Below are 6,000 nucleotides of genomic sequence, written 5' to 3' on the forward strand. Positions count from 1 at the left end.
AAACCACATGGGGCTGCCCCCACCCCCCAAAATAAACCTTCATGGTCCTTTACCAAAACCCCGCTCTATGGGTCTCCTGTAATCAAAAGCCTGGGGAATCAGAAACACTCCCGACATTTTAAATGATCCCCTTCTAGCTTTCTCCGACTCTCAGGGGGGAAACCAAGCTTCACCTGCTTCCCCGGAGCCACCTACTCCTCCGGAGCCACCTACTTCTCCGGGTCCCTCTGACCAATCCCAATCTCTGCCTCCTTATGTCCCTTTATATCCTCCGTCGCCCCAGGAGGGAGAGACTAGTCCCTCCAGGGTAACTCGTAGTGGAACTTCCTGTCGCCCAGGATCAGGTTCAAAGTTAGCCCCCACCTCTGCCCCACAAGGCCTTTACCCCTTCAGGAATCAGCTGATGGAAACTGAAGCACTACTGGAGTGCATGTCCCCTTCTCAATGAGAGACTTAGGAATTTGTAAGGAGAATTTTGACAGGTTCTCAGAGGACCCTGACAAGTTTAGGGACGAATTTATCAGGCTGGGGTTGACATTCTCTCTCACCTGGCAGGACATCATGGTTATGCTGGCCTACTGTTGCACCCCAGATGAAAGGGAGCGTATACTGAGAAAGGCCAGGTAACACTCAGATGGCCTATTGGCCACCAAGCCACACCGCCAAATTTTTCAGGTGGGTGGGGATCCAGTCCCAGAACATGACCCACACTGGGACTATGAAGATCAGGTAGGTCAGGCTAGGATGAGACATTATATGACTTGTCTATCAGAAGGACTGAAAAGGTGTATGGTGAAGCCTGTAAATTATGATAAGGTCTGAGAAGTTGCAAAGGAAAAAGATGAAAACCCAACAGTCTTCCTGAGCCGAGTGACAGAGGCATTCAGGAAGTACACCAGTATAGACCCTGAGTCCGCAGAAGGGAGGACACTATTGGCCATGAATTTTATCACCCAGGCTACTCCTGATTATCAGGAGAAAATTACAAAAGCTTGAGTCTGGGCCCCAAACCCCACTGTCAACCTTGGTAGAGGAGGCTTTCAAGGTCTATAACAACCGCGACTTAATGGAGGAGTCCAATAAGGATAAGAGGCTAAAAAAGAAAACACAACTTTTGGCTGCTCTGATCCACCCACCATCTCGAAGGGACGCTGGAGGGCCAAGAAGCCTGGACAGACTGCCAAGAAGCTGCCTGGGCTCGAACAAGTATGCCTTTTGTTGGAAGGCGGGGCACTGGAAGGGGGAATGTCCTGAGCGCTTTCCTGTGAGACACCCAAGGGGCAACCTTGACTGGCCCCAGGTCCTTACAATTCTCTCCAATGAGAGATTCCTGCACACCAACTGATGGGGCCTGAGTGCCTTCCCAGCTCCAGATCCCACTCGATCCATCCTCATCACTCCAGCAGAGCCTCGGGTCAACCTCGATGTGGCAGGTAGGAGAACTGAATTTCTTGTAGACACTGGAGCCACCTGCTCTGTTCTGACTTGGCCAGCTGCCCCCCTCTCCAACAGAGACTGTACTGTGACAGCAGTTGATAGACAGCCAAAGGTAAGGTGATTTACATCTCCCCTTGCCCACAGAGTCAGGCCCATTATTATTATTCACTCCTTTTTGTATATGCCAGAATGCCCTGTCCTCCTCCTCAGAAGAGATTTGCTAAATAAGTTAAGAGCTAGTATATTCTTAGGAGGTAGAGAATTCAAGCAGAGAATGCATCTGTTAGTAGCCCCAGATGACCCACCTGCTGGTCATCAAAATATTCCCCAAGACATTCCCCAAGAAATTAGGGAACAAGTAGATCCTGCAGTTTGGGATACCTCAGTGCCAGGAAGGGCAAAACCTGTTCCCCCAATAAACATAAAGTTAAAGCCTGGGGAAAAATACCCCTGGAAAAGATCTTTTAAAGCCTGAGGCCCTGAGGGGAATCCAACTGCTGCTCAGCAAGTTCCTAAAACACAGACTCATTAGGCCCTGCCAATCCCCTTGCAACACCCCGATCCTCCCCATTCAGAAGCCTAATGGGGAGTTTTGGTTTGTGCAAGACTTACAAGCAGTGAATGAGGCACTCATCCCTATTCACCCATTGGTGCCAAACACATACACCTTCCTCACCCAAGTGCCAGGGAGCACCCAGTATTTCTCTGTTTTGGACCTCAAAGATGCACTTTTCTGTATTCCTCTACATCCTGAGTCTCAATACCTTTTTGCCTTTGAATGGAGGGACCCTGACACCCTGGAAGCTACCCAGTATACGTGAACAGTGCTTCCTCAGCGATTTGGGACAGCCCCCATCTTTTGGAAACACGTTAGCAAGGGAACTGAGGGAACTGAGCCTTGAGAAGGAACTCTGCTGCAATATGTTGATGATTTATTGATAAGTAGTGAGACCGAACAAGATTCAGATCAAAATACCATTAGGGTCCTAAATTTTCTGGAAGAAAGGGGATATAAAGTCTCTCCAACAAAGGCTCAGATCTCACAACAGTGGGTTCAATATTTAGGATTTGTTTTGACCCCAGGGGCACAAGCCCTGGCCATAGATCAAAAAACAGCAATTAGTGCATTACCATCTCCAGCCGCAAAGAGGCAACTTCGAGGCTTCCTCAGGATGGCTGTGTTCTGTTGTGTCTGGATTCCAAATTATGGCCTTATAGCAAAACCCCTATATGAGGCTCTAAAGGGAGAAGAAAGAGAACCCCTTCAATGGAATAAGGACCACTAGTGGGCCTTTGAGACTCTAAGGACTGAATTAAGTAGAGCACCAGCACTGGAGCTTCCAACTTTGGACCAACCCTTTACCCTATACATTCACGAGAAGTCAGGGATAGCACTAGGAGTCCTGACCCAAAAGCTGGGACCAGATCAGAGAACAGGGGGCTTACTTTTCCAAACAACTGGACTCAGTGGCCCTGGGATGGCCAAGCTGCCTGCGGGCAGTAGCAGCCACAGCCCTGTTAGTTAATGGGTCTTCCAAGCTCACCCTGGGACAACATTTAGATGTGTTAACCTCTCATCAGGTACAATCTGTGCTGGAAGTCAAAGGACATTGATTGACTGGAGGAAGGTTAACAAAATAACAGGCCCTCCTAATGGACACCCCCAACATTACCTTAAAGGTGTGTCAAACCCCAAACCCATAAACTCTGCTTCCAGTGGTCAAGAGTGGAGACTTATTGCATCAGTGTATAGAGACCATAGAACAAACTTACTCCAGTAGGTCTGATCTTCTAGATGAGCCTCTAGACAGCCCTGAGGTCGAATGGTTTACTGATGGGAGCAGTTTTGTAGAAATGGTAAACTGAAAGGTGGTGTATGCCATAGTTAGCCTAGATGAAGTCATAGAAGCCAAGGCCCTGCCACCCCAGACATCAGCCCAAAAGGCTGAACTAATTGCCTTAACGAGAGTTTGCAATTAGGGAAGGATAAGAAATTAAATATTTTTACTGACTTTAAGTATGGGTTCCATGTGTTCCATGCTTATGCTGCCATTTGGAAAGAAAGAGGAATGGTAATCGCTAGAAGTTCCCCCCTAAAACATAAAGATTTGATTTTGACTCTTTTAGAAACAGTGCAGCTCCCGACCTAGGTAGCAGTAGTCCACTGTAGGGGCCACCACAGGGAGGGGCCTTTTGTTAGCCAAGGGAACAGCAAAGCTGATCAAATTGCAAAACAGACAGCTCGATTGCAGGAACCTGAACAAGTTATGGCCCTAGTGATTGGCTCCCTGAACTCCCTAGCTCCCCCACTATTCCCCACAGGAACAAGAAAATTCTGAGAAATGGAGCTATGAGCAAGGAAGCACAGGCTGGTATAGAAAGAAGGATAGGGTGCTAATCCCTGAGGCCCAACAATGGAAACTCACTAAGAGCTTACATGATGCCACCCACTATGGGAGGGGTGCACTATGGGACTTGATGCAAAAGGCTTTTTCAGGGAAGGAGCTTAAAAGAACAATAAAACAAGTAATGCTTGCCTGGAATTTATATGCCCCTAATAACCCACAGACCTATCTACTCCCCACTTCGTTACTCAGGCCAATTCAATGCCGGGGGACATGCCTGAGGGAAGACTGGCAGTTAGATTTCACGCAAATGCCCTCACGATCAGGATATAAATACCTTCTGGTGTCTGTTGATACGTTCACAGGATGGGTTGAAGCCTTTCCCACCCGATCTGAAAAGGCCATGGAAGTGTGTAAGTCCCTTTTAAAAGAAATAATTCCTCAGTTTGGATTTCCAAAGTCCCTCCAGAGTGATAACGGGCCCTCTTTTATAGCCAAAATCACACAGGGGCTCACAACGGCCCTAGGGATAGACTACAAGCCACTTCTCGGCACCCTCAGTCTTCAGGGAAGGTAGAGAAAATGAACAATACTTTAAAGAAAACTTTAGTGGCATTTCCCTGGTGGTCCAGTGGTTGAGACTCCTTGCTCCCAATGCAGCAGGCCTGGGTTCAATCCCTGGTTGGGGAACTAGATCCCGCATGCCACATCTAAGAGATTCCCACATGCCGCAAAACTAAAGATCCTGCATGCCACAGCAAAGATCCCATAGGCAGCAACTAAGACCCAGCACAGCCAAATAAATAAATAAACAAATAAGTAAATAAATAAATATTTTTTAAAAAATAAAGAAAACCTTAGCAAAGGTCTGCCAAGAAACTCATGAACCCTGGACAAACTTGCTTCCTATTGTACTCTTCAGGGTCTGTGTAGCCCCCAGGAGTGGTCTGAAGCTTAGCCCATTTGAAATGACCTACGGGAGGCCTTTTCTTACTACTGATGTTCTATCAGACGAGGAAGTGAACCTGACCCTGAGATATATTATTAATCTAGAACAAGTTCAGAAGGCAATCCAGGATTATGCTCACAAGGCACTGTCAGCTCCCACTAAAGATACAGAGGAAGGAGCAGTTCCTTCACAAATAAACCCTGGGGACTAAGTTCTTCTTAAAACATGGAAAGGGGGGTGCCCCAAAGACCAACAATTGCCAAGATGAAAGGGTCCTTATAAAGTAATTTTAGCCACCCCTACTGCTGTCAAACTTCAAGGGATATATATCTAGTTGCGTATATTTGTCCAGACTAAAGTTTTACCTCCAGAAACCCCACAGGTCACAACCGAAGAACAATACACCTCTGAGTCAGTGGAAAATCTGAGATACCTATTCAAAAGATAGGCACCATCAACAGGTAAGTAAAATGATGTAGTGGGTTGGACTCCTATTTGAAGCCTTAACAAGACTTGGAACCTCTGTTTTTTCCTTGGCTGATGCAGTTCTTGACAATTGTCTGGCTTTTGTCTTGCAGAACAAGATGGAGCTTGTGTGATAACTAATACTTCCTGCTGCACTTGGTTAACTAATACTTCCTGTTACACATGGATCAATGTGACAGGACAGATAACAGTTAATATTAAGGAAATATACACCCAGGCAGAGTGGCTTCACAATTTCAACAGGGGCGATATTGCCTCCACTGTCTGGTCAACAGTTAAAAAAGAAGAAGAAGAAAGAAAGAAGCCCTCCCAAAGTTAACCTGGTTCCTTCCCTTTCCAGACCCTTTAGTGGCTATTGTTGTTCTTTCTAGCCCTTGTCTGTTTAACTTTTTGGTTAAGTTTGTGTCTTCTAGGCTCTAACAGTTTGAAGGAAGACTCATGAGGGCTCAAGGAATTCAGCCCATTCCAGTGGAGAGTGGCCCAGCTCCCTACAGGTCCTTGGAACAGTCAGCAAGGGATTTCTATACCTCTAGGGTAGGCTAGGGTCTGCAGACCCTGTCCAGCAGGAAGAAGTTTCAAAAGAAGAGACCTTTGGCCCCTCACCCCTTAAGAATAAGGGTATAGAGTCTCTCAGAGGGAAATGAGACAGGCTGGGACCTGGGACCCTTTGCAGCAGTGCTGCAGTGTTTGCATCTGGACAAACATTTCCTCAAGCCAAAAAATACAAAGAAACGATAAGGGACTAAAAATAACTGCGTGCATGCTCAGTTGGGACAAATTATG

Source organism: Balaenoptera borealis (genome assembly GCF_965194805.1).
Source record: "Balaenoptera borealis genome assembly, chromosome: 8".
Lineage (NCBI taxonomy): Eukaryota > Metazoa > Chordata > Mammalia > Artiodactyla > Balaenopteridae > Balaenoptera > Balaenoptera borealis.